The 23,573-nt window shown below is 37.3% G+C and overlaps 1 pseudogene; it reads left to right on the top strand.

Moving 5' to 3' along the window:
* Positions 1 to 230: 230 nt before the first annotated feature.
* Positions 231 to 2,336, top strand: LOC122118046 (annotated as a pseudogene).
* Positions 2,337 to 23,573: the final 21,237 nt, after the last annotated feature.

The following is a 23,573-nucleotide window of genomic DNA, read 5'->3' as shown; positions in this document are numbered from 1 at the left end:
GCCAGTGGAGACAGCAGGCCAGGGAGGCAGCAGGTCCGGGAGGTGGTAGGCCCGGGAGGTAGCCTCCCCTTGAAGTCATGGCAGACCTGTGAGCTGGGAAGCAGGATCTGAGAGCCAGGCTACCCATCTTCCTTGTCCAGGCTTTGTCCTCTACTCCTGAGGGCTGCCTCCCTCCCCTTGACCCTTGCCCCTCTCTCTGCTTCTGCAGGTTTCAGCACTAAACTTGCACAATGTCATCGAAACCAAGAGTGGTGGGTTTTGATGAATCATGGAACAAGTGCCTAACTACAACCAAAGCTATTGTCATGTTGGAGTATGTGAAAAGATCAACAGGGAACCACTGCTTCTCAGATATCTATGCTTTGTGTGTGGCCTATCCTGAACATCTTAGAGAAAGACTTTACACAGAAACACAGATTATTTTATGCAAAATCATGTTCAGCATTTGCATAAGAGTTTGGAATCTGATGAACAAGTACTTGTTATGCATCATAGGTATTGAGAAGAACATAGCAAGGGTGCAGCCCATATGGACTGTTTATATAGGTATTACAACACCAGATCTTCAATATGGCGATGGTAGAGTAGAAATGAATGAACCACTTCTGGAAATTGGAGTGCTAGCATTGGAAATGTGAAGGAAATTAATGCTTGAACCGCTTCAGACAATCCTGATCAGAACGAGGCTCGAAGAAACTAAAAATGACTGTGGCAGAAAAGACCCAATCAGAAAGTAATCCATGGGTTTATTAAGTCTTTTAGTCATGCTGAACAGTATTAAAATTTTTCCCTTAAAGTTTTATCAGGAATTCTCCCTTTCTGATTGAAACAGAAGATTATTACAAACTAAAAGCTTCAAATACGTTACAAGAAGCAAATTGCTCACAGTATGTGGAAAAGGTTATAGGTAGATTAAACGGTAAATCTGAATTCATATGCTAAAGTGATCCATGAGTGTCAACAGTGAATGGTAGCAGACCACTTATGGTTCTTACATGCAGCCTGCCATAATATCATTTGACAAGAGTAAAACTTGGCAAATACAAGTCTTACTCTGTGCGGTGTCCTCTGGCTTACCTCTCATGATTCAGGAGCTGCAAAACAATCTCCATGATGAGGGTGTCAGGAAAATATGCCAATATTGTTTGTGGAGTCAGTTTGAGAAGTACGTGGTAAATGTGTTCAGTTCATCAACACTGTTTGGAATGGTTACCAGCATTTTATGAGTGCAGTGGATAAAAAGTCCCTTATATCAGTTATAAGTTACAGATTGCCCAAGTCAGTTTGCCAAGCACTAAGACTGCTTGCTAAGTACTGTGACAATTTGCTTAAGATGTCAACAGAAGAGATGACTGAGAATGAAGTAGAAGACAGATTCACAAGTTTCATTATTATTTTCAAATATGTTGATAAAGATGTTTTCTATGCAAGAATGTTGTCAAAATGTTTTAATTCATGGGTTATCCATGTCTATGGATTCCAAAAAATCCATGAGCAGTAAAATAAAGCAAGTCTGTGGTTATGAGTTTACCAGCAAGCTACATTGGATGTATACAGATATGATTGCCAGTGCCAATCTCAACAGTAGGTTCATAATTTTATCAAAAACCAAGACACAATAATAAGTTTGGAGATATGTTCTGCAGACTGGCACTTGGCCTCTTACTCACGTTCCTTCATCTACGTTTGCAATTTCCCAGGAATTAGAAAAAAGTTTACAGATGTTTGAATTATTTCATAGCCAGCATTTCAGTGGAAGGAAACTTATCAGGTTACATTATCTCTGTATAGCTGAAGTAAAAATGAACTCTTTGGGCAAACCATATGTTGCCATGGTTACAACATACTAAATGGAAATTCTTGCTTTTAACAAGTGAAACTGTCAGCTACAAAGAGCTTCAATACAGCACATAGACAAATGAAAAGGAGCTGACCAAAACAGTCAAATCACTAAGGGATGTGAAATGATTAGCCATGACTCTGAAAAGGAAGACATCGATGCAGAATCTCCATTTTCATTAAATACGACCTGCAATAGCAAGAGAACAAAATTTAAAATTACTGCATCAATGCAGAAAGATACACCACAGGAACTGGAACAGACTAGAACTGCTGTAGATGAGGACTGGAAAATACATCACCAAGCTGCTATAGTGTGAATAATGAACTCATAGAAAGTGCTTTGGTGCAATGCCCTTATTCTAGAGGTGAATTGGCCAGTCAAAAGCTAGGTTTAATCCCAGTACCAGCATGATCAAGAAATGTATTGATGTTCTGATAAACAGCACATTGAGCACAGTCAAGTGTCCACAGATGAATACAACTACTTTGAGTGATGCCACCCCCCTCCCTCCCCCCATTTGAGCTTGTTTCCATCACCATTCAGTGTGTTTCTGTGGGGAAGAATACGCCTGTGCTTCCATAGTTTGGTCAACTGGCAGCCCCTGTGTTTTCTGCTGTTTATATCACCAATGCATGAGCATCAAAGGAAATGCAAAGAGGTATTTCCAGCTCATTCTTAAAACTTTATTAAAGAATGAGTGAAGTATTAATGAATGTGGAAATAAAGTTGGGTACCATGCTTTTTCTTCTCTTCACAATTGCAGTTGATGTGTTTTGTTTTTAAATGTATCTTAAAGGACATAAAATAAAAACCTTAAACATTGTAATAGGACAGATAATTGTACATTAAACTGACAAACAGGTCCCATGGTTTCCCTTATTTGCAATAAGGGAAATTTGATTGTCTGAGACAAGCAGAAATGGTCAGATAAGTTGATGTTAGGTGAAACAAACCCCAAGATAAGGACTCAAATGGTTTTTCTTTCTTGCTATTTTTTCTAACATATTTATAAGATGACTTATTTGTTGCTTTGTATGTCCCTCCCCCACGTTATAACCCCTGTTTTCACTGTATTTGATGTTGGTATAATTTGTGAAGGGAAAGGGAGAAAATGAATTGTTTAAATAGGGATACAGGTGGACCCATTGCAACAATGAGATGTAAAGACATTATGTTGAAAAATGAACTTTACAGCTTTGGCGGTGGGGGGTTGGGAATGGGGGATGGGATAGGAGGGCAGGGATGGTAAGGGGAAACAAAGCAGGAGGTGACAATGCTTGATAAGAAATGTACTCATTACCTTGCTCATGTAATTTAACCCCTCTGTATGGTATTTTCACAATAAAAAAACTTATTAATTAAAAAATAAAAAAAAATGACAAACATGATATTACTGCTTGTCAAATAAAAAAGAATTGAAACATAATTGATAAATCTTTTTAAGTAATTAAATTTAGCTTGAAAATTTTGTTTCTCCATTCATACAACATTTTAAAATAAACAATTTTTTAAATAGCCTCTAAGCAGTACTTGGTAAGTGTCCTAAGACCTTTAAGATTACATTTACAGACAATTTTTTTCCAAGTATTTCACCTGTCTATTTAGTGAACAACTATTTTTTGATTAATAGCAATTTTTTATAAATTTTATAAGAATGACAAACCTAAAATTCTCTTACACATTAAGCCTGATAAACTAACATCTCAACCTAAAAGTACCTAAAATTAACCATTTCAAATTTACTTACAAAGTTATTTCAATTGACTAAATTTCTTTGCTTGTCATAAAAACACCAAATATTAATAGGGACCATCTTTCCAATGTAGTAATAATTGACTCACCATAAGTATTTAAGTGCACAATTTCATAATTTTGGACATGTATGAGTATAGATATACAAAGGTACCACCATCACTTTGATCAAATCAATAAACGTATTCATCACCAAAATTTTCTTCTGAATGTCACATTCATTGAGAACAAAAGAGACAAGCTGAAAAACATCAAGTGATGTAAACAGGTATTTGACCACAAATGCAAATAAGCACATGGAAAGACGCACACCAACCCTTATAACCGGGAAATACAAATTACAGGTCACATGCCTGCTAGAATTAGTATGACCAAAATGGTTAACCATACTGAGTGTGGGAGAGATGTGGAGGCACTAGATTTCTCATATAAAAATAGATGATAACTACTTCAGATGCAGTTTATTTGCACAGCTACATAGTTTAACACACAAATGTGTTAAACTGGACCAATCCAGTCTTTCTACTCTTAGGTTGTTATTTATCTAAGGGAAATAAAAACCTATTCACATCAATATTTGTGCTAGACTGTTTCTAGGATTTTATATTTAGGCAATCACTGATATAATTTAAATGTCTGACAAGTAAATGCATAAACACATTGTGATTTATCCGTACAATGCTGTGTTTCATGTCCTCAGTCATTATTTGCTCCAGATTCCATCCCAAATACACAATGCTTCATATAAGAAATGTTTCCATTTTTAAAAATACTTTATTCTTTATAAAAGTGAATCGAGGAGAGAAGAAAAGTAGTCACAAGCTGAAAATAGGTTCTAACTCCCTAAAATGGAAAGACAAATTGTGATTGTACCACTGCACAATAGCCGTACCCAATGCGGTAGATCAATGGGAACCTTCATTCAATCTCAGTCTGGTTGATAGAAATGCAAAAGGCTGTAGTTCCTTTGGAAAACACTTTAGCAGCATCATTATTATAAAGTCAAACATACTCTTATTTCACAGAAATCATGTTCCTTGGTTGAGAAGGAATGCCTGTACAAAAATCTGTACACAAATGTTTATAATAATTAAATAATATAATTATTTATAATTGCCAAAAATTGAGAGCAATTGAGATTTCCTTCAATGAGTGGATTTTTTAAACCTTGCCATATATGTGTGTGTGTGTGTGTGTGTGTGTGTGTGTGTGTGTGTGTGTGTGTGTGTGTGTGTGTGTGTGTATTAGTTGATAAAAATGCAGCTATCAATCCATGAAAGTATGAAGGAATCCATGGAGATGATGTTCATAATGGTAGTTGCTAATGAAATAAATCAATCTGATCCCAAGTATATGGTATTCCGGACAGGGTATCTATGGAGACAGTAAAATGATTGCTTCCAAAAGCTAAAGTATGGGAAGTGTGAGGTCGATGTTGGTAGATGCTTCAGGATAGTGAAACTGTGTTGTGTAATCATAGCATGAGGAATGGCTGACTTCATGCATTCTGTCAAAACCTTAGAATGAAAAAGACAAAGAGTGAGGCTAAACTATAGTCTTTAGTTAGTAATTGTGAGTCAACATTGGTTCATATGTTTTAACAAATGTACCACACCAATGTAAAATGGTAATAATAAGAGGAACTGGAATATCCGGGAACTCTAACCTTCTGCTAAGTATTTTTTTGGAGGGGGGGGTCCAGTCGTGGGGCTTGAACTCTGGGCCTGGGCTCTGTCCCTCAGCTCTTCAGCTCAAGGCTAGTGCTCTACCACTTGAGCCACAGCGCCACTTCTGGCTTTTTTCTTTTTGCTTATGTGGTGCTGAGGAATTGAACCCAGGGCCTCATGCATGCAAGGCAAGCGCTCTACCACTGAGCCACCTTCCCAGCCCTGCTCAGTATTTTTATTTTCAATATTACTGACATGTATTGATTTTATTTAACTTTTCTAGTTTAATGCCAGAGGTTGATAAGAAGAATGCTTTAAATGAAATGAAATTTGAGCTAGGTGCTAAAGGCTCATGCTTGTAATCCTAGCTTCTCAGGAGGCTGAGATCTAAGAGTTGTGATTGGAAACCAGCATGGCCAGAAAAGTTTATAGAACCCTTATCTCCAATTAGCCAGTAAAAATCTGGAAGCTGAGCTGTTGTTCAAGTGGCAGAGTGCTAGCCATGAGCAAAAATAATAAAGAACAGTGCCCAGGCCCCTAGATCAAGACCTAGTAGTTCAAGACCATGTACTAGCACAAATAACAAACAAAAAGAACTTACATGCTTTCCTTTCACACATCTAATATGAAAGTCTAGGAGTTAACTTTTAATTAGTAGTAGGAAATTCTTATGTTGTTGTTTGGTTTGCTATATTAAGAAATAATTGATATATAAAATATTATACATGCTGAATATATGGGTATTTTGAGTTTGAACATTGGAATATACTCACGATAACATCACAATAAAGACATATTCATAAAATCTTGTATTTTTTTTTGTAGGAGTGTATATCTGTGTGTGCATATGTATTTTACAGAATGCACTCGTAATTTGAGATAAATCCCATTAATGTATGTAAATTTCACAATGGTTCAGTATGGGCTTATGATGTAGACAAAGTCTTTTAAATTTACTTGTTTTGGATAATTAAAACATTATGCACATTGAACAACAATTCTCCGTTTCCCCAGCCACTTTCTATCAACATTCTACTCTCTGTTTTTCTAGGTCTCAGTTACTCTTCACTTTTCTAAGGTTCATGTTGGAAAAGATAAAGAGTTGTTGCTACAAGAACTGTATAACCTAGCTATTATTCTCAAACTATTTTATGTATTTTACCAGGGTTCTCTGGCAACATGACAAGGGATTCAACTTTCTAAATACAATGTTAGTTTTAATAAAATATTTTTAAAAATCTATGTGTAGAAATGGATATATGTTACAGATTATAAACAAACTTGCCCAGTTTTCTAACTCAAAAACATGATCAAATCAAGTTTAGTAAACAGTGGGACAAATGTAGCTGTAGTCTCACTTTCCAGGGGTGGACTTGGCTTTCTCCTTTGGCTGAGAAACTGTCTTACTTTTTTACTTTAAGATACAGTAGAGGGGCTGTGTTCAGAAATTTGTATGAATGAAGAAAAGCTGGCAGTGGAAGGAATTAAAACAGCATGCCTGGATGTGAGAAGTGAAGTGAGGAGTGACATGGTTTAGAAAATGAGATTCTAGGGCTGGGAAGGTGGCTCAGAGGTAAAGCGCTTGCCTTGCATACATGAGACCCTGGGTTTGATTCCTTAGCACCACATAAGCATAAAAAGCTGGAAGTGGCGATGTGGCTCAAGTGGTGGAGCGCTAGCCTTGAGCTGAAGAGCTCAGAGTTCAGGTCCCACAACCGGCAAAAAAAAAAAAGGAAAAAAAAGGAAAAACTGAGATTATAAAGTTTGAGGGTTAAAGAAGAGATGCATTGTGGGAAAGTACTCCTAACTATAAGCCCGACCCCCTAGCCTACATTTAATTGGTATAATTGCTTCTCCACTCCTCTTGGTTATCTCCATATTCTTACAAGATTCATCTTCCTAGTTATGAAGAGGGTCTATAAAACAGACAATAGTAATCCTTATTTATCTATCACTGAAGCTATTCACCTAGCATTACGACTACAGGGTGACCTTATGGTTTTTATTTATTTATTGCTATGTCTTGTTTTCTTGTTCAAAAATTCTCATTCATGAACTTGAATATCAAGGGCATTCAGTGTTCATGATGACAGAGGAAGAATCATGCTGCATTCTCTTATCATGTCATATTCTTTCCCTTCTTTCCCTTTGTACTTGAGTTCAATACATTCTTTTTACTGGAAGTGGCACTGTGGCTCAAGCAGTAGAGTGCTCGCCTTGAGCTGAAGAGCTGAGGGACAGCGCCCCTCAGTTCAAGCCCCATGACTGACCAAAAAAAAATTCTTTTTAAAATTTTAATTTTATTTTTTCAAAACTTCAAAAGGCTCTATAAAGGGAGCTACAATTTAATATGTCTATCTACGTTCTACGTGTCTAGTGTTTCTAGAGCTGAGCTGTCCTTCCACCATTCTCAGCTATACTGTCTGATAACCACATTCTATTAACTCAAATTTAGAATCATTTTTTTAACTTGGCATGTGCTTTTCATTGCAATCAACACTTTAATTCACAATGTATTTATAACCAAAAATAAGGGCAATTCAGTTATCTCCTACTGATATCTGGGACTCTGTATGAGTGCCTGTTCCTTAGCATACCTGATCAACAGGTTACCTCTTTGACATGCAAATGCTATCATTTCACTCTTCTCTGAGTAACAGAGCACCAATGAGGTCTTTAAGAGAAAGTTTATAATCATTACCTTTGCACAAATGTTCTTTCAAAGCTAGCCCAGCAGACTTTGCCAGTCTCACTATAAACAACCACCTACCATCTCTCACACTAGACTTCTTTATCTCCTTAAACAGGGCAAGTTCTTACATGCCTCTTTGTCTTTGTCTTTGCTATTGTCTTCAGCGTGCTTTCTTCCCCTGGTATACATGGCAAATTCTCACTGAATTACTCAAATGCACCTTTCTGATGACTTTTTAGACTTTGTGAAGCAGAGATTCTCTGCTACCAAGCCTATGAAATGGCACATTTCTTCTAATGAGGCCTAGTTATCATGTGAGACTTTTCAGGGATTTTTCTCTACCAAAATTAACTTCTCCGAGTCTTATCTTGTTCTCTTCAACCTGAGCAATCCAATATCCATGAAACCTGATGAATACGACATAATGAAAAATATAAAATATAGATGGATATGTGGATATATTTGTACATGGAGCTATGTCCACATATTCCCCAGAGATATAACAAATGTCTTCCCCAAGGCTAAAAAACAATGGATAAAAGGTTAACATCCAACAAATGTCTATGGAATGAGTAGAGTTCCTGGAATGAATTCATCCAAAAGATCTTCATTTGCTACTAGGAAGAAGGTAGTACTTTCTACAGGTAACGGATTAGAACTTGCAGTGGTTACGAAGTTTGAAAAGAAGAGATTTGATTTCATTCATTTTCCTCAGAACACTGTTGTGGTTTGCAGAGCCTTCCCAACACTCTATTGGGAAGTTGTCATAGTAAAAATATTAAAGTGGTACCTTTAAGAGATAATTATTAGGTCATGAGAGCTTTGCCCTCACAAGTGGATTAATAGCATGAATTAGCAGTGAAAGTGGGTTGGTTATCATGAGAGTATTTCTTTTTTTAAAATTGTTATTATAAAGCAGATGTACAGAGGGGTTACAGTTACGTAAGTCAGGTAATGAGTACATTTCTTTTTGGACAATGACACTCCTCCCTCACTCCCAGTTTTTCCTTCCTAACCCCACCCACAAGTTGAATAGTTCATTTTCAACATAGTGTCTACTGAGTAAAACTTCTGCATTTGTTTGCCCTTTGAGAGTAGTTTTGTTTTGTTTTGTTTTTTGGTTTTGTTTTTTTGTTGTGGTGGTGGTTTTTTGTGGGTTTTTTTTCTGTACTGGGCCTTGAACTCCCTAAGTTTCCTCTGATGGCTGGAACTTGACTACGTGAGCCACTCCTCCAGTACAGCTTTTTTGCTGATTACTTAGCGATAGAGTTTCTTAGATTATTATTATTTTTTTGCCTGGGCTAGCTTTGGACCGTGATCTTCAGGCCTCACCCTCCCGCGTAGCTAGGATTACAGTTGTGAGCCACCTGTTCAGTGGAGAGTGGGTTTCTTTTAAGCTCAGATCCTTTGTCCCACATGTCTGTCTGTCTTGTGCTTGATTACCTTTCTGCTACACTGTAAGGTAACATAAAGGCCAGGTGAGATGCTGGCACCATGCTCAAACCGTGAACCAAATAAGCTTTTAGTCTTCATATGTCACCCATTCTGTAACATTCTGTTATGGCAATTACAAATGGACTAAGATAGACAGCTTGATAGATTTGTAGAACTTGGTGTAGAGCATGAGTGAGTCTGGAGGTCCTGTTGAAATATACCTCCCAGGTCATTGTTTTAGCCGAGTAACTATGGAAACAGGGTGGATGGGAAATGATAGAAACAAAGGTTTTTTCAGAATGCAAATTTATAGGATCTAATGACTGACTGGATGTAAAGATGGGACTGGTAGAAGATAGAAAAGATTACGAGATATGCTGTGTTCTGATATGTGCGATGAATAGATGAACACCAGCTACAGTAGGAATATAAAACAAAGGGCACATCTTAGGGACTATTTAAAATCTACTTTCTAGGGGTAGACCTAGTAATAAATATCAAAACATGACCCTCTCACAGGGATGTGAATGGTGTCATGTGATGTGGGAATATTAATGGAACAGATTCTCCTCCGCCCCCGGAATGAATTCACTATACATGATACATGCAATTATCTACTATTAAGTGCTACTCTTACAGAACAAAGTATAATGGAAATAAAGGGGGCTATATAGATGAAACTACATGGTATAGGTTGAGTTAGAGCTTGGCTTTGAAGGATGAATTGACTTGTACATGAGATTTCATCTTATTCCACAAGCAAGCCTCACCTTTGCTACTAACCCTGTTTGTGATTATTGATATTAAATGGAAGGATTTATTCTCCGAGTTACTCATAAGGATTTCTACCATGCAGCTACATCACATAGTACAACGTCAACAAATGGGCTTCATACAGAAGCAGATTCTGTCTGTGAAACTAGTGTCTGCTTCATGCAGAAAGATTATAATTTCCTTTCATGTTTTCTAAACCATGCATTTCTACTTAGACTTTTGCACATTAGCTCTGCTCGCTATCCACCCATTACTCTTCTGATGTTGTGTAATTTGTCTGTTTTGGCTCAAACCATTCTTTCTCTTCTATGACAGCTTACCAATTGGTGGAGGATCACTCTCAAAAGAGTAAGTCCTACTAGCTAGTAACTAAATTGCTCAGACAAAATCATTCCAGTAGCTTCTTTTCTTAGAGGGGTTAGATTATTGGCACATAACATTTCTACATTGGCTTCATAATATGTAAACTAAATGCTAACAATTCTTCTATATTGTCAACTATTCAGACCAAAGGTATCTCAGCCATCACCAACAAAGTGTGAAACAAATTGATCTAACTTGCTTATTCCAAAGTAAGTTGAAAATAAGGAGGATAGTTACACTTAAAATATTGTAGCAATATTTATTCAATACTTAATACTTTTATAATTCACTTAAATACCATAACAAGCACTCATGTCTCACTTCTTGGAATGTTCATATAATACTAAGGAGTAACTAACAACATACTTTATAGAGAGTAGCATAAGAACTATAGAAGTAAAAGAGGAAGAGCTAGAGAAAGAAACCTAGAGATTATATCGAGTGAACATTTTATTGACTAGTGCCAAATTTATCCAGAAAAGGTGACAAAAAAATCACTTTGGAAAGTTATTTGGTATCTACCTCCTTTGGAAAAGTGGTTTTTGCTGATTCAGCATTGTGACACATATTTACTATTTACATATTCTGAATAAAGTTTTTTTTATTGTGAAAATACTGTACAGAGGGGTTACAATTACATGGGCAAGATAATGAGTACATTTCTTATCAAGCATTGTTGCCTCCTCCTTTGTTTCCCCTTCCCATCCCTTCCCATCCTCCCCCCTACCCCCCCACCCAATAAGTAGGAAAGATATATATCATCTTGATGGTGTTTTAGGGCAAGTCTTCATGTAAAAGTGAATGATATCACTTGATGGGAGAAGGGAGTGCAAATAAGCATAGCAGCTAAGTTTTTTTAATAGTGTGGGTCAGGATTTATTCCTCCATGCTACAGGCAATAATAAATAAAATAATAAAATCAGAGTGAAAAAGAAGAAACAAAAGTGTAGTGAGGGTTGCCCGTCCCTAACATTTTATCAACTGTAAAAGCCCACAATTGTCTTGAGAAAGCCAGATATACACAAGACAAAATACAAAGCAATATTTTGATAATAATTAGCCCAAGAATACAGAGCAAGACTTTAACAAGTAAGTTTGAAAATTTCTGGAAAATATGTTTAATAGAAATGGCTATTTGAACTCAAGAAGTATTTTTTGTCATGTTTCTCTTGTTTCAATTTTTATATTGTTTGAGATAAGGTCTAGATAACATTGCCCATCATGGCCTTAGATCCTCTTGCTTCATCCAACTAAGTAACTGACATTACAGGCATGTACAACCATGCCAAGACATTTTTTACGATGTCTGAGTAACTTTATGGTTGTCAGGGGTGGAAGATGATTCTTGTTGGCATCTAGGAGGTAGATATAAAAAACAATAGTAAACAATCTATAATGAAAAAATAGCTATCCCCCTCATATTAACAAATAATTATCTGGCCGAAATGTAGACATTGTATGATTGCAAAATCTGCTTTAAAGATTAGTAGCAATTTAGTAGACATTGAAAAAAAGTTATTTCCCCTCAGATCCTGTATGATGGAATAACAAGAGTATTACTGTTCATGAGAGAATTAAATGAGATACTTGTTAAGCATTGATCATACAAGAACTGCTCAATTATTGTAGATGACATTAGTTATTTTCCAATAAGACACTGAAGGGACAGGAACTGAAGTCTAAATAGTATTATCAGCAGATCTGAGTTTATTACTTCATGCCACTGAATTGAAACTACATAACCTCAGCTCGGCCATACCAGAACCCCATCACACATGGAGCTGGCTGCCCTCTCATCTGAGTAAGTCATCAATAATTTCCTGACTCAGTCTGAATAAAGCAGAGCTCATATGCCTTCTGGCTCTTCTATCTTGTTCTAAATAGCAAAGACCTTATGTGAAAAAGACAATAGCTGTGATTTAGTAACACAATCTTCAATGAGCCCCATTTACCACTAGCCCAACTCTGCCTAACATTTGTAGTTCTATTTCTCTTCTTGGCCTCATCCTTACTGCAAGTAAGGACAATGCCTAGTATAATCTTAAAACTCTTCTCAAGAAAAATATTCTATCACCTATAACCTTGCTGTCATTTTCCCCAGGCTTCCACACACATCCCATATAATGTGAATAAGTAATGTCAATTCTTCCCTGGAAACAATGTTCACATTTGCTTGTTTCCCTCCAAGTTCCTGTGATTGTAAGGTGAAGTAGGCACTTCAGTATTTAGTCAAGTGGACTCCCTGCCCCAGCTTTATCTTGTAGAACTCTACATACCACATGCTTCATCTAAATATAGTCCTTGTTTTTTGTCATTTATATTTTCATACTGATACTGAGGCTTGAAATCAGGGTCTTGAACTCGTGGCTTTTTTTGCTGGACTGGCACTCTATCAAAATAAGATAAGAGTTAAACAGATAATAGATAATAGTTATAGATATAGATAGATAATAGTTCATAACAGATAATAGTTTATAATAGATTAGTTAAATGGCTATTTCTGCTTGGATGGCTTCAAATCACAATCTTCAGATCTCAATCACATGAGTAGCTAGGATTGCAAGTGCATGTCTCTGGGCCTGGCACATTTCATATCCTCTTTAATAGATGAAGTTAGAATTTAGGCTCCTATTTCACTTTCTGGACACTATGATTAGTCAATACCATATGTATACTATATGAGTAAAACTATTCAAATTGACATTTTTAGTTTTTTGTTATCTTTAAGTAGTTGTACAAAGGAAGTACCATATAACAAAGAAGTTTATGAATGCAATGCATCTTGATCAATGTCACATCCTTCAACATTCTCTCCCCATCCTTTGTCCAACCCCTTCCCTTACTGTTCTTACTTTTTTGCATATAAAATGAATTCTTAACTACATTCTCTTCCTTCCCACGTCATTCATCTACTCCCCTCTCCTTGGCCTCACTCCAGTCCCCTCATTGATATACCCATTTCCTGCCATTGATTTTATTGGGCATTGACTTCATCTTTCTAAAACATTATACTATTGGAGCTCTTTATAGAGTATATTATACTTCAGTCAATTCATTTGCAACCACTTGCATACTGCCCAACATATTTACTATATAGATTTATATGCATGTTTTATCTATCAGAAATGAAGGAGACCAGGCAACCATTGTTTCTCTGGGTCTGGCTTAATTTATTTAATGAAATGTTTTTCCAAGTCTATCCATTTCCTTAGGAATAGTACAATATCATTCTCTCTAATAGATGAGTAAAATTTCTATATATATATATATATATACATACACATATATATGTATATATATATATATATGTATATATATTCCAAATGTTCTTGATTCATTCATCCATTGAGGATCATCTGGGCTGATTCCATATCTTTGCTATATGTACGGTGAACATGATTGTGCTAGTGGCTTTTCTGTGGCCTTTATTGTGTTCTATTGGATAAATGTTCAGGAGTGTAATTGCTGGGTCATAAAACATAGACTAGAAGAAAGACAGCCTCTTCATCAAATGGTGCCACAATCCTGAATATCCCCATGCAGAAAACTAGATTCTCATATATCACCTTGCACCAGTATCAATTCAAAATGAACCAAAGACCTCAATGTAAGACTAGAAACCATGAAACTAGAAGGGGTAGAATAAGCACTAGTGCTCCTAGGAACAGGTAAAATTTTCTAAATAAAAACCTAGAAATATAACAAATCAAAGAAAGACTTGATGAGCAGGATTGTGTCAAATTTAAAAGTTTCCACATGCAAAGGCTATAGCTAACCTAGCTAAATAGAAATCCCATAAAATTGGAGGAGATATTTACTAGCCATATGTCAGACAGGGGCCTAATATCCAGAATATATTTAGCGTTCAAAAAATTAAATCTTCAAAAAAATATCAACTCAATTAATAAATGGGCTAGTGACTTAAAGAGAGCCTTCTCAGAAAAAGTAAAAATGACCAATAGACACTTGAAGAAATGTTAAACATCTCTGGCCATAAAGGAAATGCAAATACAAACAGTGGTATTCTAACATCCGGGCCACTAACAAGAAAACAAACAATGATGAATGCTGGTGAGAAACAACAAAAGGGATCTGTAACACACTGCTAGTGGAAATATAAGTTTGTTTGACCACTATGGATGAGGTTCCTCAAAAAACTAAACATAGAACATAATTCTTGTTTGCATATGATTTCCTGTTGAAAAACGCAGCATATTATCTGCTTTTAAAGAGTCTCATGTCTAGAGGGAGAGACAGTAATCATACAATTACATAAATGTGAAATTGTTAATTCTGTTGAGTGCTGCAACTATGAGCAAATGTTGCCACAGGGAATTATGTGGTATTTTATCTAATAAAGATTACATGTGTTGGTGAAGGGGAGGGTGGCCTTCATAAAGGTCAATTGAAGTGATATCTGAGAAATGAGCTATCTAGACCAAGAGAGGTAACAAATCCACTGTGAGAAAATATAAGAAGTTCATCATCAAAGGTGGTCTTCTTCTTACGTATCTATATCTCAAAAATGTTAGAAATAGCGGGTCACTGGAGGCTCACGCTTATAATCTTAGCTACTAAGGAAGCTGAGATATGAAGATCATGGTTCAAAGCTAGACAGGACAGGAAAGTCCATGAGACTCTTATCTCCATTAAACCACCAGAAAACCAGAAGTGGTGCTGTGGCTCAAGTGATACAGCACTAACCTGGAGCTGAAGAGCTGAGGGACAACACCCAGGCCCAGAGTTCAAGCCCCATGACCGACCAAAAATAAAACAAAAAAGAAAGTTAAAAATAGATAATTTATATTTTCATGGTGTTTGTGTATTTTATAAAGAAATTTAATTTGTGCTAAATCATTTGATCTTTTGATCTCAGTCATTGATAAGAATCTATTTAGAGATGTGTATATTAGAGGTTAGAAATTCTAACAGGTCTGTGTAAGAGTCAAACCTGGAGAAAATTATAATCTCCTGATTGTTAGCACAGTGCTTTCCTCAGCTACAATCATTATCCCTGCAGTTTGCAAAGTCTTCTCAGCTCTGCTTAGTAAGCTGTCCACATGTGACTTGTTTACCTTGTTGCATTCTCTCTCTGTTCTGACCCTCAATCTAAAAAGTTACTAAACAAGCTATGCCTATAGCTCATTCTTGTAATCCTAGCTACTCAGGAGACTGAGATCGAAGGACCACAGTTCAAAGCCAACCAAGGAAGGAAAGTCTGCGATACTCTTATGTCTAATAAACTACCAAAACTCCAGAAATGGAGCTGTGGCTCAAATAGTAGAGAACTAGCCTTGAGCAGAAAAAGCTCAGGAACAGCAGTCAGGCCCCAAGTTCAAGCCCCAGGGCTGGTACCCACAAAAAGTTAGTAAATATCTTACAAAGCAGGAAGAGTGCTGTAAAATATAGTAGCAAAGTGTTATCATATAAAGAGCTCATAAAATTTCTAAAGGAAATAAGAAATCAATTAAGGAATGTGTAAAATGCATTTAAAATTGCATAGACAAATATAAAGTGTCAATAAAAAGTAATAATAAAGGTCTTTTATATCATTAACTTAGTATCTTTTAAAAATATACAGTAAAAGAAAACGCTATCAAAATTGCTATCAAAAATTGACATTGCTATGATTATGATTAAAGTTTTGACTATGATTATACTTGTATGAAGTTTTTTGTTTTTTGTACATTTTTTATTGAAAAATGCTGTACAAAGGGGTTACAGTTACATGAGAAAGGTAATGAGTACATTTCCTATTGAGCATTATTGCCTCCTCCTTTGTTTTCCCCCTACCATCCCTTCCCTCCCACCTCCGAAGTTGTAAAGTTGTAAAGTTCATTTTCAACGTAGTGTGTTGTGCATCTCATTGTTACAATGGGTCAACCTGTATCCTTATTTAAGCATTTTGTTTTTCCCTTCCCCTCCCCAAAATTAGAGAAGTATATATACAAGATGCAGGGCACCAACATCAAATATAGTGAAAACAGGGGTTATACCATGGGAGAAAAACAGACAAAGCAACAACAAAATCACACGGCACATTATAAATATGTTAGAAACAATAGTAAGAAAGAAAAAAGATATTTGTGTCCCTATCTTGGGCTTCATTTCACTTAACATCATCTCATATGGTCATATGTACATAGCTTTTGACTGTTTCTACTTGTCCTACACATATATTAGTTATTGCAAATAAGGGAAACCATGGGACCTATGTTTCTTTGGGCCTGGCTTACTTCACTTAATATAATTTTTTCCATGTCTTTCCATTTGCTAACAAATGGGGCAATGTCATTCTTTCTGATGGAGGCATAGAATTCCATTATATATCACATTTTTTGATCCATTCATCTAGTGAGGGGCATCTGGGTTGGTTCCATATCTTAGCTATGGTGAATAATGCTGCAATAAACATAGTTGTGCTGGTAGCCTTAGTATGGCCTTATTTGTGATCATTTGGGTAAATGCCCAAAAGTGGGATTGCTGGGTCATAGGTGAGCTCTATGTGGAGTCTTTTGAGGAACCTCCATACAGCTTTCCAAAGTGGTTGAACAGTTTACACTCCCACAAACAATGCAGTAAGGTTCCCTTCTGTCCACATCCCCTCCAGCATCTGCTGTTATTAGAGTTCTTGATTCTAGCCATTCTAACTGAGGTGAGGTGGAATCTCAATGTTGTTTTGATTTGCATTTCTTTTTTTTAAGGTTCTTTATTTTTTTTATTGTGAAAATACCATACAGAGGGGTTACAATTACATGAGCAAGATAATGAGTACATTTCTTATCAAGCATTGTTGCCTCCTCCTGTTTCCCCTTCCCATCCCTTCCCACCACCATCCCACCCCCACCCCCACTCCCACCGAAGTTGTAAAGTTTGTTTTTTGACATAATATCTTGTATATCTCATTGTTGCAATGGGTCCACCTGTATCCCTATTTAAATGATTTTTTTTGCCCTTCCCCTCCATAAATTATACCAACATCAAATACAGTGAAAACAGGGGTTATACCGTGGAGGATGCATTTCTTTTATGGCTAGCGAGGTTGAGCATTTCTTCATGTGTCTATTGGCCATCCTTCTTTCCTCTTCAGAGAAGTTTCTCTTTAAGTCTTTAGCCCACTTATTTATCGGGCAGTTGTTTCTTTGAGGATTTGTAGTTGGGGGATTTAATTTTTTGATTCCAAGTATATCTTAGATATGAGACCCTTGTCCATTGTTTGGCTGATGAAGATCTTCTCCCAGTCCGTGGGCTTTCTATTGATCTTGCTAGCTATGTCCTTTGCTATGAAGAAGCTCTGTAGCTTCATGCAATCTCATTTTGGTCTGTCATGGGGCCTGAACTCTGGGCCTGGGCAGTGTCCCTCCACTCTTCAGCTCAAGGCTAGTGCTCTACCACTTGAGCCACAGCGCCACCTCCAACTTTTTCTGCTTATGTGGTGCTGAAAAATCGAACCCAGGACCTCATGCATGCGAGGCAAGCACTCTACCACTGAGCCATCTTCCCAGCCCTGCTTGTATGCAGTTTTAAGGCCTCATTACAACCACTATTCCAAGTATTTCTCATATATTAATTTGACTCTGTGATATAGATAAATATATTTTCCCTTGTTAGGGATGAGAGAGTAATACAATCATTCCTCAAATAGTTGAGTTTTATTTATCTAAGAAAAGAAGGAAATTTGAGAATTAGAATTTGACCTAGAATAATGACTGTTGAGTAAAAATAGTTGACAAAAATCTCTTTAAAACATCCAGGTTATTTCTGGCATTTTTCCCAGTTGTAGATGTAAATAATAAAAAGGAAATGGCAATAAAGAAATTATTAAATAATTACAGTATATTTCTGTAACAAGCTACACTTTATTCCTTCAAAATAATAGAGGCAATACATTATTCATGATACAAGAAAATGTCCCAGAATATTATTGATAATATTAGGAAATAAAAACATCAAAATGTGATGCCAACTTTTTATAAAAGACTTGCTAAATATGTTAATACATCTGTAAAGATAGGCAATAATATCCTTAACTTGGTGAAGAGAAATACATTACACCCTTCTTAGACGGGACAGCTGAAAGGTTACCTTAAAATCACAGGAAAAAATCCTGTATTAAAAAGCAAATAGTGACTTACATTGTAAGATGTTACTGTTTTCATTAGAGAGTTCAGAATTTACAGATTGAAAGAGCCTCACTCTGATGTTACACCTAGGGATCATTAGAATGAATCACATGCTTTAGGATTAAGTTTACTGAATCTGAGCTGCTTGGTCAGGACCCTGCTCCTCAGGTCTGGCATTTCCTTGACCCACTGGGGCCAGGTCCAGCTGACACTTTGAAACATAAGAAGTCATGATGAGTGTTCTCTGGGCTCCTTGAAATAGAATAGCTTGGTAGAAAGAGTCTCACCTTTGGGGTCATGAGAAAAAAAGTGCATCCATAGCCATCTCCAGGTACTCCAGACTCCAGATTCTAGAGGGATCTCCAGAGTCCAAGAGAGTCCAAAGATACCACTGACAACTTCATTCCTCTTCCCTTACTTGAGGTGAATTTAATCCCAATGCTTCAGATTCATTTTCACTTGAGAATGAAGAGTGAGAGTGAAATGCCACTTTCACAGAGAAATGAGGCCAGGAAACTTGGTTCAATGACCTTCTCTATATATCTCCATTTTCTCATCTGAGATAAGGAGGTGGTAATTAGACTCATCTCATTAGGAAGATCCCCCCTAAAATGCTTTTAGAGCATAATTACTCAGTCCACAAATAGTTGGCACTGTGATTCCTATTGCATGACAAAGATGATGATAATAATAATGATGACGATTGCCAAGACATAGTAGCCATTTTGTAGTCAGTCAACCATATAGCCCTTTAGCTAGACTGTGAAATCCAGCTTGCTTTTTATCAATTCTGTATCTTCTGCTCAGTATCTAGTCCAGTGATTCAGTTGGCACTAGGTAAATAGATGGATGAATGGATCTTCCAATTATCTCCAGCTTCCCAGAATGAGTGCATCTCTGGGAAGCAGTAATTATGCATATATATGGGAAAAGAGCCTTTGTTTCTGGGGAAACTATCCAGCTATCCACCTTCTGAACTGGTAACTACCTATATTTTGGGGCTAGCGATTGCCTTGTTGCTAGAGGGATTAAATGAATTACTGTGAGACAAAAAGCCACTCCCTGTAACAACCACCTGAGAAATCCTCAGCGTCTCTGTATGGAATGAACCTCATTAAACATCATGAAGCAATCACCACTGATTCCAGCAATCAAAACCTTAGGCTTTTACAACAGAATGTAAGGAAGGGTGGAGAAAGCTGTTTCCAAAATACCCTCCCAGGCCACCTCCTCCTTCCCTTGTTCCCATTTCTTTCCATTCACCCATCTTCCAGAAGAAGGTGAGAGGCTCAACAAAGATTAATTCCATTCTCCCCAGACTGGAAGCCTGAGAGATGAGGTTTCTATTCCTCTCACTCCCAGAACACAAGCAGCAATGTTACATTTTTACCATACCTAGTTGTCTAAGCATGTGCATAAGCACATGCACACACACACACACACACACACACACACACACACACACACACAAACACAAACATATACACATAGGAATGTATGTAGCTCATTTGTTTTTCTTAATCTCAAACTATACAAATAAGAATTATCTAGGCAGTTTATTAAACATTGAAATTCCTAGACCCTAAATCCAGATACAATCATTCAATCATGCCTAGATGGGGCCCAAATACCTCCTTTTCTTTTCTTCTTCTCTACCTTCCACCCTGTCCCCAGCCTTCTTCCCTCCCTCCTTCTTTCCTTTGTTCCTTCCTTCTATTGTTCCTTCTTTCTTCTTTTTTCTCTTTTTTCCCTTCTTTCTTTTCTTCCCTTCCCACCCAATCTGAACATGAACAGCGAACAGTCATCAAACCCACATTAGAGAACTACTCATTATAGGAAGCTTGACTTCTAGACAAAATAGTATTTTATAGACAGTTGTTTAATTTGTTTTGATTTAAAGCTTTGCGATCAAGTTCTAATCCCCTTGATCCTGTGAAAAAAATGAATATAATTCATATCTCAAGATTTTTCATTTGTCACAGATGTTTAAAGATTCAAGGTCCATTTGTTATTCAACATTTTCCCAATTATGTTCCAGAAAACAGTGACATTAAGACTTGTTCCATGGAAAGCGTGGTCAGCTGCTAAATCAACACACTTCTTGTCAAAACAGAGGTTGGGTTCAGTAGCAGCTCACATGAGCTGGAGCATTCTGCATCTGTATCACAAAGGATTTCAACACGGGTGAAAGCACTCAACTGTCTTCTTTGGTTGTGGTGTTTTAAATAAAGTGTCCTAGGAAAACATAGACCCACTTCAAACCTCATAAAAATGGTAGGGAAAGTGAGCACTGTCTCAGAGGGTCAGCCACAGTCACACCCAGTCAGGAAAGGTTGGCCAGTGAGTCATGATCTGGAGGGAAGGGCCGGGTTTGACTACTCCCAATACGATGCACTTAACTCTCATCAGCAGCAACAGAAGACTTCACCCTTCACTTAGTAAAAGCTCAGCATGTTTCCTAGGAAAGAGAGTCAGAAGGACAAAAGATCCACACCTGCCCTTTCCAAACACTCGGGACTCTAACCTGATTTTCTGTCATACATTGTATAAACATTGAAATAGCTGTACATGTATGGTTTTATCTGGGATGTGCCCAACCTGTGAACCATTTCTACTTTCCTGTAAATTATTCTCATCCTGCTGCTACTGCTTTCATATTTGAGATAGCTGTAATTCTAATGCACACATCATTGTGTGCACTGTGTTTCACATGTTTGGCATTCATCTTCACACTCTTGTGGCACTCATACTTAAAATACTGTGTACATATATGACAATACATATATACATATCTATAAGCATGTACATATACATGAACATGAATGTATATATGGGCATGTGTGTGTTTGTGGACATGGGTGTATGTGCATATCTGTATATGAATGTTTATATAAATGTGTAAGTCTGTATATATATGCATATATATGGATGTATAAATGTGTATATATATGTATATATATCCACACACCCAGAAAGTTTACTCTGAATTCCTTAACATTTCTTCAACTTAGTAATTTTGATTATTTCAATTATTTATGATGACATAGCATGAAAATAGTTCTCTATATTGATCTTATAGAAATTGGGAGGAGAGTACTTAGCAGTGACTGGAGACATTGGGGAAAAGGGAGAGGGAAAGAGCTGGTTCCTCCGGTACTAGTTTGGTGTTTGAAGGCACAATAGGGCAGAAAGTTAGCAATAATACACTAAATGTCTCAACATAGAAGAAAAGATTATTAACAATCACCATACAGAAATGGCAAATTTTAAATATATTTTATTGTTATTGTAGGAGTGATGTACAGATAATGTGCAGAAGGGTTACAGTTACAGAATTCAGTTAGTGAGTACATTTCTTTTTAAACCTATCACCCCTTCCCTTGATCTCTCCCAGTTTTTCCCTCCAGTCTCCACCCAGAAATTGTATAGTTCATCTTCCATAGAGTGACTAGTAATATCGGGGTATACTTAGTCACCCTCTGTCCGACCTTTTCTGTGTTCCCTTTGCCCTCCCAAAGATAAATAAACGAACAAACAAGAACAAAGGAAAAGACAACAAAACCAGCAATTATGAAAAATCTCTTTTTTCTCATTTTTGGAGTTCATTTAGTAAAATATTATTTTAGATGATCCGCATGCACATGGCTTTGTGAACCTCTCCTATGAATATCTGCCACGCCACATACACTTGGTTGAAACTTTTGGAATGAAAGGTTCTGGACAGGAGTGGAGCCTGGCATAGACTCAAGCCCCAGGCATCCCCCGGGAGTTGGTGGAGAACTGGATTCCCTAAAAAAGACAATCTGGTCAGACTTAACCCGTTGTTCTCTGAGAAAGAGAAGTTCCAGTGTGACTGCTGCTCACCACAGTGACCCAGGGCCCAGTGGCAGGATGCCTGCCCTGTGCCCTGACAAGTCCCACCTGGGAGAGCATTTGTCCTGCCTCCAGGCCAGTTCAGGCCTGCCATTGTATACAACTCTTGTTTCCTCCTCTGACAAGCAGCTCAGTATCCAACCACCATTGGAACCCAGTCCGAGAGGCACAATGGAGAAGAAGCTACCGAAGCAAGCGTTTGGAAAGGAGCAGAGATCACAGCAGGCAAAGCAGCCATAAAGATGTGTCTGCAAGGAGTCCTTAGCTGGGTTCAGCAAAGAGAGGCCGGCGCAGGTGGGCGGAGCACTTCCATAAAGCTGCCTGTGGTGGATAGATGGCTTCTGATTTGACATCGGCAACAGAATAAGGGACTGCAAGTTCAATGAATAGTCTCTGGCCAGAGAAACAAGGTCAAACGCTTAAGTTTCTGCACTTCCAGTGGTTCCTGGTATTTCCAGCTGAGTGGACATCTTTCTGTGACCAGTGGATGCCACGCCACCTTCTGCCGAGTCTGCGTGAGAGACTGTGTTGGACAAAGAGCTTCAAGGAAGCATGCCCTCAGGAAGGGGTTGTTGGTTCAAGGCTTCCCATACACTTGGCTGCACCTTTATAGCCTCTACCTTTATTCTTACTATATTCTTCTTGGCTGTACATTCGTTGCCTTTATTCTCATTTTGGCTATTTTTCTATTGATCCGCGAACAGAGCATGTTGTATTCTTCCAGTCCGATAGAGATGGCTTCTCTAAGTAATAAAGACTAAGGCCAAAGATTAAATGTGGGCAATGCCCCAATCAATCTGTCATCTGATGTGACGCTGCCTCCAGAAACTCCTACAACTTCACAAGCGGTTTTGCAGCTCACGCATAGTAAATATAGAGACTTAAAATTTCCAGATATGTCCAACAGACAAAATCAATAAATTAAACTAAGTTAAAAAGAGTTATCCTAGTAGTTTAGAGAGTTCTAAAAAAGAAGAGACCTCTGATTATATAAGAAAAAGAAAGATTCTCCCAACAGTTATGATTAAGTTTAGTCCAACTTACATTATAGG

Source organism: Dipodomys spectabilis, unplaced genomic scaffold (assembly GCF_019054845.1).
Source record: "Dipodomys spectabilis isolate Male_0828 unplaced genomic scaffold, ASM1905484v1 ptg000147l, whole genome shotgun sequence".
Classification (NCBI taxonomy): domain Eukaryota; kingdom Metazoa; phylum Chordata; class Mammalia; order Rodentia; family Heteromyidae; genus Dipodomys; species Dipodomys spectabilis.
Note: the sequence above shows the minus strand (reverse complement) of the source record. Positions and strands in the feature narration are given on the sequence as shown.